Source organism: Triturus cristatus, chromosome 7 (assembly GCF_964204655.1).
Source record: "Triturus cristatus chromosome 7, aTriCri1.1, whole genome shotgun sequence".
NCBI classification, from domain to species: Eukaryota; Metazoa; Chordata; class Amphibia; order Caudata; family Salamandridae; genus Triturus; species Triturus cristatus.
This window is the reverse complement of record NC_140590.1, coordinates 641,093,731-641,104,693: the sequence shown is the minus strand read 5'-3', so window position 1 is coordinate 641,104,693 and position 10,963 is coordinate 641,093,731. Positions and strand designations below refer to the sequence as shown.

General features: G+C 46.3%; 1 long non-coding RNA gene across 1 annotated transcript in view; it reads right to left on the bottom strand.

Moving 5' to 3' along the window:
- Positions 1-5,597: 5,597 nt before the first annotated feature.
- Positions 5,598-10,963, bottom strand: part of LOC146810274 (uncharacterized) — a 117,067-nt gene continuing 111,701 nt past the window's right edge. The window contains exon 3 of the long non-coding RNA XR_014965655.1: positions 5,598-6,034. This is a non-coding gene — a long non-coding RNA (uncharacterized LOC146810274). The remainder of the gene's footprint in view (positions 6,035-10,963) is intronic.

Below are 10,963 nucleotides of genomic sequence, written 5' to 3'. Positions count from 1 at the left end.
TTTTCTCATAAGGCCGTAAAGTTCGGCCCGTAGTTGGAACCCATCATGACGGGGAGTGGGTACAAACCCCAACCCTTTGTTAAGTACTGCGAGTTCAGTATCAGTAAGTTGGTATTTTGAAAGGTTAACCACTATGTTGTTATTTGCAGTTATAGGGGTGTCCTGCCTCTGCTGCGTGTGATCCTGGGGGAGAAAGGCTGCCAAGTTGAGTTCTGATTCTGACGTGCCCGGCCCCTTCCCCGACCTCTGTAGCTGCTCCCTCTTTGATCTGTGGGGTTGTGCATTTGTTGTCCTAAAAAAACCCTGAACATGGCTCCCAAGTCCTCATTGGTTCTGTCCTGGGGATTAAATCTAACCCTCTGATTAGAAGTAGATGTTTGGGCAGTGGGCTCCTCTTCCTCACTGCTGGTGTTCTCAAATGTCCAGTTATTAGGTGTTCTTCTGCCCTGACGGCGCCCCCCTCTCCCACCAGGTGGAAATGTAGGTTGAGGCTGGGTCTGTTGATAGTATTGGTCTTCAACATACGGAAACGCCCATTCATGGCTAAATCTATCTAGATTGCGTCTAAGTCCTTTAATCTTTTGGTTGACCATATATGCTTGGTATTCACTTAGATCGTCTTGAATTCTAGCTAACTGTTCTTTTGTGTCAGTGATAGTTGTGTCTGCCTTTAAAGTCTCCTCCAATTCTAGAATCTCTTTGAGGAGTTCATCACTGAGCCTCTTAGCCGTGTTAATTATCAGGACAAGCCAATCCCGGGTGCACTTATTCGCTATGTAGCTCCAGTCCACCCGGAATTTCTTGTCCTCCAAAAAGATTTTTGGCTCTATACGCACTAGAAGACTAGCCGGGGCTGCGCCTGCCCTAAGATATTCCGTCATCAGAGCTCCGTGAAGTGCTATCCTCACTTGTCTTTTCCTGGTATTGGATAGTTTTTCCCACTCGTCACGGGCTGAAGGTCCCCCATTTAGGGGGGCATTAGGTAATAAAGAAGGACCAGAGAGTATTGACGCTATATGTTCGTCCGTGAAGGCAAGGCAAAATTTGTCCATACTCCTGTCACTCTAATGCTAAACCGCCCACAGTGCAAGTTCCCCAGGGGCTCTTTGTAAAGTGTGTAACAAAGGTGTGAAAAGTGACGGGGAGGAGGGGGGTGTTCTAAAAGTTTATTCGTGCCAGTCAGATTCCTCCAACTGGAAGAAGGCCAAGTATTAATAATGCTATGTGTTGTCCCTCGTAATGAATAGAAATCGTTAAAAAGCTCTCACGGCTAAGCTGCCGTTCTCAAGACCACAACACAAAATGGAGCTCTAGGGGCAGAGAACAGGTCGTCCCCCAATCTTAAGTTTCTACACAACAATTGACCTGTTCCCAAGGTGAATATACAATTCATGCATCTATACCCGTTGTCATATTTTTTAGACAATCTATACAGCATGTGGTTGCACCATCTGCGCTACTTATGGGTATGGCTCACCAATTTAAAAGAAAAAAGAAATTCATACGAGGTAAAATAGAGGGACTGTCTCTATAATCCCCAGTTATATGTCTCTAAACACCCAATTGTAGTGAAAAAAGTGTAGGAAAGGAGCGAGGAAGCCTCACGGTAGCAACACCAGGGAGGTTTAAGCAGGAAGGTACTCGCCTGCTACCTCAAGATCTCATCATCAGCTAACCTCGCTCCAGAAATAAGGTTGTGTAAGGGAAGAAGAATGGGTAACCACCCAGAAGATAAAGTGCTAGGGTATGTGAAAAAAGGAAAACTAGTGCCAAAATATGTGCACCAAGGAAAACCCCACAACTATATACAGTTCTGAGCTAGACCACACTAGCTTACGATTTTTATTCTATGCTGTGTGTCTGCTCCTATTAAAATGCCGACATGTTTCATTGCCTTTGGGTACACTCACGGCAATTTCTTCAGGGCGTGGGGATTTGTCGCTTAACCCTGCACCTCCGCTTATCTGTTTTTAAAAACACTTCTGTAAGAGACAAAAGATAAAGAGACACACAACAACACATAACAGAATTAATTGGCATCTGGCAAAGGGAATGTACTGCGTCCCTTAATGCGTATCCACCATGTCATTTACCGGGATATTGCCCAACGTGGGTATACCTTTACCCTCGAGCTCTTGTGTGTAACTGCACTCCTTCAAGGCTCTTCCAATTGGCTCCTACTGTGAGTCTGTAACACATAACCAAGAATCATAAAACTGACACTGAAACTAGTTTATCCAATGTGTATCTATCCTTCTTCTATGTGCCTGCTGAGTATATCTCACACTGATGGTGTGGAGATCTCTGTGATCTTCCTCAACCTCCCAACTATCCCGTTTGCTATTATGTAACCTAGAGTCTAACTATGGCTACAATGATACGTTTAAAAATACCAGAGAGTTCTTTTCTTGACCCCCGTTGTTTTAAAATGCACCGTAGTACCCTCACAGCCATCCCGTATCTCGCTCCATAACCTACGGTCTTACTACAATTGCTTTGAATCACCCGAAAAAAACCCATCTTGCTTTTTAAGGAGAGACCCTTTCTAACCACCCTCTCACATGGCAGGACCCACCGTAACTGTTTGCGCGCCCGGCAATAACTCAGCACCGCATCAACCGGATACAGCGTTTCATGGAAATAAATGCGCTCACGCTCACCCCGTGATCGGCCCTGAAAGGTCCCGCCTTCATCAGGGAGTGTCTCGTATGGTGCTCTAGCTGATGTTTACGTCACCGCCATATTGGAGTTGTAGTATCCACGGGTTGACTGCCTGTTGTTTTCGATATACCCCACTTACAATGCAGGGCAAGTGGATTTTAACGGTTACAGTATAGGTCACAGTGCATAGCTTTTCTTGTTTATGTCACCGGTGTAAACATACTGCACTCGCCTTATTTACATTTAAATATTGTCCCATATACGCATGCAAGTTGTTAGGTATATGGACGCTAACAGCACCAATTGTGTGATATAGTGGTGCCTCCCTGGTGCGATAATGTGTGGTACCTCAACTATCTGCTCACTACATGTCTGCCCCTATGTGACACAGACATCCACTAATCAGACCACGGTCGAAAATTCAAAACCCCATAACTTTGTTGTCACCGAACATCCCCATCATGGATAGCTTACATCAACAGCAATGCACGACAATCATTGTGTTTTCATTATTTCTATGACTGTCGGTTCAACATAATGCCCTGATGTATTGACAGGTGCCTGTATCATAAATGAATTTCTCGGTGTGGATGTAATAAGCAGTTATTGAAAATGTGTTCATTGCTAATGGCACTTCAGGGCATTGATGGCCCCCCAGTGTCTAATTCTAGCGTGCAACGCATTAAGTACTTATTATAAAAGGTATGAATGAATAGTGAGCTAAGTATTTACCCTGTTCCACTCAATAAGATCATTTAATCCAGTCTGATCCACACCTTCCTGGTAGATCCAACGTGCTTCCCTAGTACTTAGTCTGGTCTCCATGTTGAAGTGGTCCCCCATTACTCTCTCTAGGACCACCCAACGCACATCTTTAGGCGTGTGTTTTTGGGACTGAAAATGTTGCACCAATCTTGTGCTCAGTTTCCCTGCACGTAGTGTACTAAGATGTTCTTGTATCCTGATTTTAACCTTCCTACTGGTAAGACCAATGTAGTGAAGGTCACAGGGGCATGTCAGTCTATAAATAACATTAGATGTGTTACAGTTACTGAATTTGTTTAAAAACCAGATTTTGTTGTTTGCAAGGGTGACACTTTTAGTGACAGATGTAAACGCACATACAGAACAGTTCCCACATGGGTAGTGTCCCTGCGGGATATTGGTCTATCGAAGATCTTGTTTTGGTCTAGTGTGGACCAAACGGTCTCGGATGTTGGCTGATCATTTAAATGCAAAACGAGGTGGCGGCATTCGCATGTTCATAGTGCTTAACAAATGCCAATGCCTACGAATGATCTGTCTGATTTTGGTGGAAAGTGGGCCAAAGGTTGTCACTACTGGGATACAATCACTATTCTTCTTAGGAGTTTTTTCCAACAAAGCAGCGCGACGCGTATTATACGCTCGCTTTCTTGCCTGTTTGATGACCTTGATTGGATATGCTCGGTCGTTTAACTTGGTGGCTAGCACTTGGGACTGTTCAGAATATTGTTGTAAGGAGGAACAGTTACTTCGGTATCTCAAGAACTGCCCTACGGGCAAATTATCCCGGAGCGCTCTAGGATGAAATGATCTATAGTGCAGTAAGGAATTTTTATCCGTGGGTTTTTGATGGACCGTAGTGACCAGCCTCTCATGCTCGGCCTGAATATCGAGGTCCAAATATACTGCAGATGTCCTACTCACCGACCATGTGAAATTCAAACAGCCATCTAGGCCATTGAGCCAAGTCAGGAACTCGTTGAGTCTCTCTTCCGATCCCTCCCATATACATAGGACATCATCTATGTATCTCTTCCAGAGGACAATGTTCCTCTGGAAGAGATTGGTATCAGGATGAATATGATAGGCCTCGAATTGGCCTATATAAATACATGCCAGGCTAGGGGCAAAAGTAGCCCCCATCGAGGTACCGGACACCTGGAGGTATAGCTGTTCCTTACATGCAAAAAAAATGTGTGTTAGTGCGATCTCAACACACTGTAGAACAAAAGTTTGGGGAGTATCGTAGAACCATTCAGAGTCCCTCAGGGCTCGAGCTGCTGCCACCAGCGTAGCTTCCTGAGGGATACTTGTGTATAATGATTCTATGTCTATAGTGACAAGGTAGTGATTGTCAGGGTTGTATGATACATTCTCCAGGATTCTCAAGACATCTGTGGTGTCCTGGACATATGAAGGTTGGGTGATGACACATTCCCTTAGAAAAAAATCGGCAAACTGTGACAACGGTTCCAGTAAGGATTGAATACCCGATACTATGGGGCGGCCCGGAGGGGGCCGTTGTGTCTTGTGAATTTTGGGCACTATGTAGAATGCCGGAATTCTCGGTTTCAAGTTGATCAAGAATTCGGCTTCTCTATATGTAACCCATTTCTTTTCCTTAGCTTCCGTCACTAGTTGAATAATCGTTGCCTGTAATTCCTTAGTGGGGTCCCGTGCCAAGGGCCTGTAATTACTACGATTGCCCAAAAGCCTGCCCACTTCAGTGTCGTAATCTTGGGTGTCCATCACTACTACAGCCCCGCCCTTATCGGCTGGCTTGATAGTGATGGATTGATTATTCTGTATATTCTTCAGTGCTTGCCAATCTCCATGGCCCCCAGGGACCCTCAGTATTGAAGGGGAATTAATTCCCCAACTTAGAACTTGCCAGGGGGCGCGTTTGCACAGTGGTGAAGACATCTATCCAGATTGCTTTCAGCATTCGCCCCTACATTCCGGGATTTCCATTATCTTGCCGAAGCGTTTCGAGTCGCAAGGACTCTTCTTACTGGGCTGTTTGAAATTAAAGTACGAACATGTTTGGCTGTTGGTTTCACTTTTTATTGGATGCATGGCCCCCTAGTGGGCCTGTTCCGCGTTCTTCTCACCGCTTGGCATCTTGGGATCTGTAGTCCTGAAACGAGTTAAAACAATTTTTTCTGAGTGGATGTACTTTATTTTTCACATAATAACATATTTATTCCTTATAGTAAGGTCCCATCATTTGTTGCGAATGTAATCATTTGGCTCCCTGTCCTGTAACTAACCAGGATCCAGTTCCCGATCACAGCCTCCCGCCTAGTATCAAGGGATGGTGCTCCTCCCCACGGCTCGAGGCAGCCGTGCAGTAATATGTCCGAAAGCTTTGGAAGGGCACACTCAGTTCGCCATCTATCCAGATTGCTTTCAGCATTTGCCCCAACATTCCGGGATTTCCATAATCTTGCCGACGCGTTTCGAGTCACAAGTACTCTTCTTCCGGGGCTGTTTGAAATTACAGTACAAACTCGTTTGGCTGTTGGTTTCACTTTTTATTGGATGCATGGCCCCCTAGTGGGCCTGTTCCGCGTTCTTCTCACCGCTTGGCATCTTGTGATCTGTAGTCCTGAAACAAGTTAAAACAATTTTTCCTGAGTGGATGTACTTATTTTTCACATTATAACATATTCATTATAACATATTTATTCCTTATAGTAAGGTCCCATCATTTGTTGCAAATGTAATCATTTGGCTCCCTGTGCTGTAACTAACCAGGATCCAGTTCCTGATCACAGCCTCCCATCTAGTACCAAGGGATGGTGCTCTATATATATATATATCAGGAACCTGAACAAGATTGTCCCTCCCTACCAGAGTGGGGATGACCTCCACAAATGGATTACTGCACTGGAAAGGGCCTGTAAAGTACAGAGGGTCCCTCAGGAGCAGTGAGCAGCAATCCTGTGGCTCTCCTTTGCAGACAAAGGTAGAGACAAGCTCCTTACTGTTAGAGAAGAGGATGCTGACAATTACAAAGTCTTGAAGAGTACACTGATAGATGGGTTTGGCCTAACCACTGAACAGTACAGATTGAAGTTCAGGGATACCAAAAAGGCACAGACTCAAGACTGAGTTGACTTTGTAGATTGTGCTACTAAGGCTCTGGAGGGCTGGTTACTTGGCAGTAAAATGTGTGATTTTGAAGGATTATATAATTTGATTATGAGTGAGCAGATCCTTAATAATTGTCAAAATCAGTTGCTGCATCAGTACCTGGTGGACTCTGATCTGACCTCTCTCCAAGAATTGGGTCAGAAGGCAGACAAATGGGTCAGAACCAGGGTGAGGCAGAAGGTTCAGAACCAAGGTGGTGACTCCTAAAAGCAGAATGCCAAAAGCTCTGACAAGGGTGGGGACAAGGGTAAAGACCAGAAGTCTTCTCAAGGGCCCCAAAAATCTGCATCTGGTGGCGAGTCCCAATCTAATAAAGGAAAAGGCCCAAAGAAACCATGGTGTAAAATCTGTAAACAGATAACCCATTGGACAAGTGATTCAACCAAGTCCAAAGACTCAACTCCAGCCACCATTGCCACTAAGGGAACTATTCCCCCTAGTTCAGCTCCAAGTGGTGGTACTCAGAATAAGGGTGTAGTAGGGTTAACCCTGGGTTCCCGAGGTGGACTCTGGTCTAGTCAGAGTTCCAACTCAGGCTGTACTAATTTGTGATGGAGGCATGGATATGGCCTCCTTTGTGAGTCCCAGTAATCTGGGCAAATACAGACAGCAGCCTTTAATCAATGGAAAAGAGGCTTTGGCATTCAGAGACACAGGAGCAAGTGTCACAATGGTTACATAAGATCGTGTGGCTCCTGAGCAGATCATACTTGGTAAAATGTACCAAGTAACCAATGCTAGCAATGTCAGGACAGACCATTCCTTGGCAGTTGTTAATTTCTCCTGGGGAGGGGTAACTGGCCTTAAGAAGTTTGTGGTAAGTGCAGACCTCCCTGTTGAATGCTTGCTTGGCAATAATTTAGAAACTTCAGCTTGGGCTGAAGTGGAGCTCAGGACTCATGCAGAAATGTTGGGAATCCCTGCATATGTGTTTGCTGTGACCAGGTCACAGTCAAAAATGTCAAAAGCTGAACAGGCCCTGGATCCTGAAAGAATGGACCAGGTGCCTCCCAAGAAAAGGAGCAGCAGGGGTAAGGCAGTGTCTTCCCCCTGGCTCAGGAAGCAGATCAGTCTCTTGAGGGAGATGATCTCAAGCCTGAAGAAGGAACTGTCCCAGGGGAGCTTGAACATGACCAGGTTGAGTTCTTGGGGACAGGGGGCCCTTCCAGGGCAGATCTGAGCCAGGAGCAGCTGAGCTGCCCTTCTCTTGAACCCCTCAGAAAGCAAGCTGCTGATGAGGCTGCTTGAATGCTAGTGGAACCCGTAAGATATATTGGGATGATGGACTCCTGTACTCAGAGAGTAGAGACCCTAAGCCTGGTGCCTCCAGGAGGTTGGTTATACCTCTGAAGTTCAGGGGCTTCCTATTGATACTAGCCCATGATATTCCCTTAGCAGGATACCTGGGCCAAAACAAGACTTGGGACAGAATTGTCCCTCACTTTCATTGGCCCCACATGTCTGAAGACACCAAGGAGTTTTGTCGCTCCTGTGTCACCTGTCAAGCCAGTGGTAAGGCAGGTGGTACAACAAAGGCCCCCCTGATACCACTACCTGTGGTGGGGGTTCCCTTTGAGAGGGGTGGGATTGACATAGTTGGTCCCATGGATCCTCAGACAGCACCTGGGCACAGATTTATACTGGTGATGGTGGCTCATGCCGCTAGGTACCCAGAAGCCATTCCCCTTAGGACCACTACAGCTCCTGTGGTGGCAAGGGCCCTACTTGGAATATTTTCCAGAGTGGGTTTCCCTAAGGAGGTAGTATCAGACAGGGATGCAAACTTCATGTCTAGTTACTTAACAGCAATGTGGAAGGAGTGTGGAGTAAATTGCAAATGTACCACCCCTTATCACCCACAATGCAATGGGTTAGTTGAAAGGTTCAACAAAACCCTAAAGGGCATGATTAAAGGTCTCCCAGAAAAGCTTAGGCGTAGATGGGACATACTTTTGCCCTGCCTTCTATTTGCCTACAGGGAAGTTCCACAGAAGGGGGTTGGTTACAGCCCATTTGAGCTTCTGTTTGGACATCCAGTTAGGGGTCATTTGTATCTGGTGAAAGAGGGATGGGAGTTACCTCTCAAACCCCCTAAACAGGATATTGTGAACTATGTACTCGGTCTCCGCTCCAGGATGGCTGAGTACATGAAAAAGGCAACTAAAAACCTTGAGGCTAGCCAGGAATTACAAAAGGCCTGGCATGACCAAAAGGCTGTGCTGACAGCAGCCCTCCAAGACAAGTGGAGTAGCCCCCATACAATACTTGAGCAGAAGGGAGAGTCTACCTACCTGGTGGATCTAGGAACTCCCAGGAGCCCCCATAGGGTGCTCCATGTCAACAGGCTCAAGCCATATGTCGACAGGGCTGACATGGGCTTGCTCATGGCAACTGATGAGGGACAGGAGGAAGAGAGTGACCCACTCCCTGACCTGCTCTCTCAGAACCCTGATGATGGATCAGTAGAGGGTGTAGCCTTGGCAGACAGCCTCACTGTCCAGCAACAAACTGACTGCAGAAAAGTTCTCAGCCAGTTTAGACATATGTTCTCACTGACTCCAAGTCAGACTACCTGGTGCACTCATGAAGTGGACACTGGGGACAGCCTGCCTGTTAAAAATAAGATTTACAGGCAACCTTATAATGTCAGGGACTGTATCAGGGCTGAAGTCCAGAAGATGTTGGAATTGGGAGTCATTGAACCCTCAGATTGCCATTGGGCTAGTCCAGTGGTCTTAGTACCCAAACCTCACACCAAAGATGGCAAGAGAGAGATGAGGTTTTGTGTAGACTACAGGGGTCTCAATGCAGTCACTAGGACTGATGCCCATCCAATCCCAAGGGCAGATGAGCTTGAAGATACTTTGGCCTCAGCCAAGTTTCTGAGCACATTTGACTTGACAGCTGGCAGATCAGACTAGCTGATGATGCAAAGACAGCATTTTCAACCCCTAGTGGGCATTACCAATTTGTGGTGATGCCCTTTGGTTTGAAGAATGCACCTGCTACTTTCCAAAGGTTGGTAAATAAAGTCCTTACAGGCCTAGAAGCCTATAGTGCAGCATCTCTAGATGATATTGCTGTCTTTAGCTCCACCTGGGAGGATCACCTGGTCCACCTGAGGAATGTTTTGGAGGCCCTGCAAAAAGCAGGCCTAACTATCAAGGCCACTAAGTGCCAGATAGGGCAGAGTCAGGTTGTGTACCTGGGCCACCTTGTGGGTGGAGGCCAGGTTCAACCATTACAGAGCAAAATCCAGACCATAATGGACTGGGTTGCTCCAAACACCCAGACTCATGTCAGAGCTTTCTTGGGCCTGACTGGGTACTATAGAAGATTTTTAAAATGTTATGGATCCATAGGGACTCCCTTGAATGACCTAACCTCTAAGAAAATGCCCAAGAAAGTTCAGTGGACAGTCAGCTGTCAAAAGGCATTTGATGACCTAAAGCAGGCCATGTGCACTGCTCCCATTCTGCAAACTCCTAACTACTCCAAAGAATTCATTGTTCAAACAGATGCATCTGAGTTGGGGGTTGGGGCTGTGCTATCACAATTGGATTATGAAGGTCAGGATCAGCCAGTAGCTTTTATTAGCAGAAGGCTGACCCCCAGAGAGAAACGTTGGTCAGCTACTGAGAGGGAGGCCTTTGCTGTGGTTTGGGCTCTGAAGAAGTTGAGGCCATACTTGTTTGGCACTCACTTCATTGTTCAGACAGACCATAAACCCCTCCTATGGCTGAAACAGATGAAGGGTGAAAACCCCAAACTTTTGAGGTGGGCCATTTCCCCACAGGGGATGGACTTAACAGTGGAACATAGACCTGGGAGTAACCATGCCAATGCAGATGGACTCTCCAGATATTTCCACTTAGAACATGAAGACTCAACTGGTCAAGGTTAGTTTAATGTCCTTACGTTTGGGGGGGTTTGTGTAGGAGAGTAGGATCTGCTTCTTATAGTTACCCCCACTTTTTGCTGATGTTTCACTGTTTTTTGACTTTAGTCTGGCTGGGGCCCTGCTAATCAGGACCCCAGTCTAGCTGCTTCCTCTCTAAAATGATTTCCAGTACGTTAGGTACACTCCAGATCGGATTCTGGGTTACCCTTATAAGTCCCTAGTATATGGTATACTATGTACCCAGGGCATAGGTACCCCAGAGGTCTACCAGGGGCTGCAGCATGTATTATGCCACCCCTGGGAAGCCTTCCAAAATGACACCACAGGACTGCTACTGCAGCCTGGGTAAGGTGGTGCACACACCCCTTACTGAGATATAGGTTCACTATATCTCTCAATATCACTGCACATATAAACCTATCAGTCACCCCTATGGCAGGCCTTACTAATCCTGAAGGCAGGGTGCTGGGTCTTATGTGA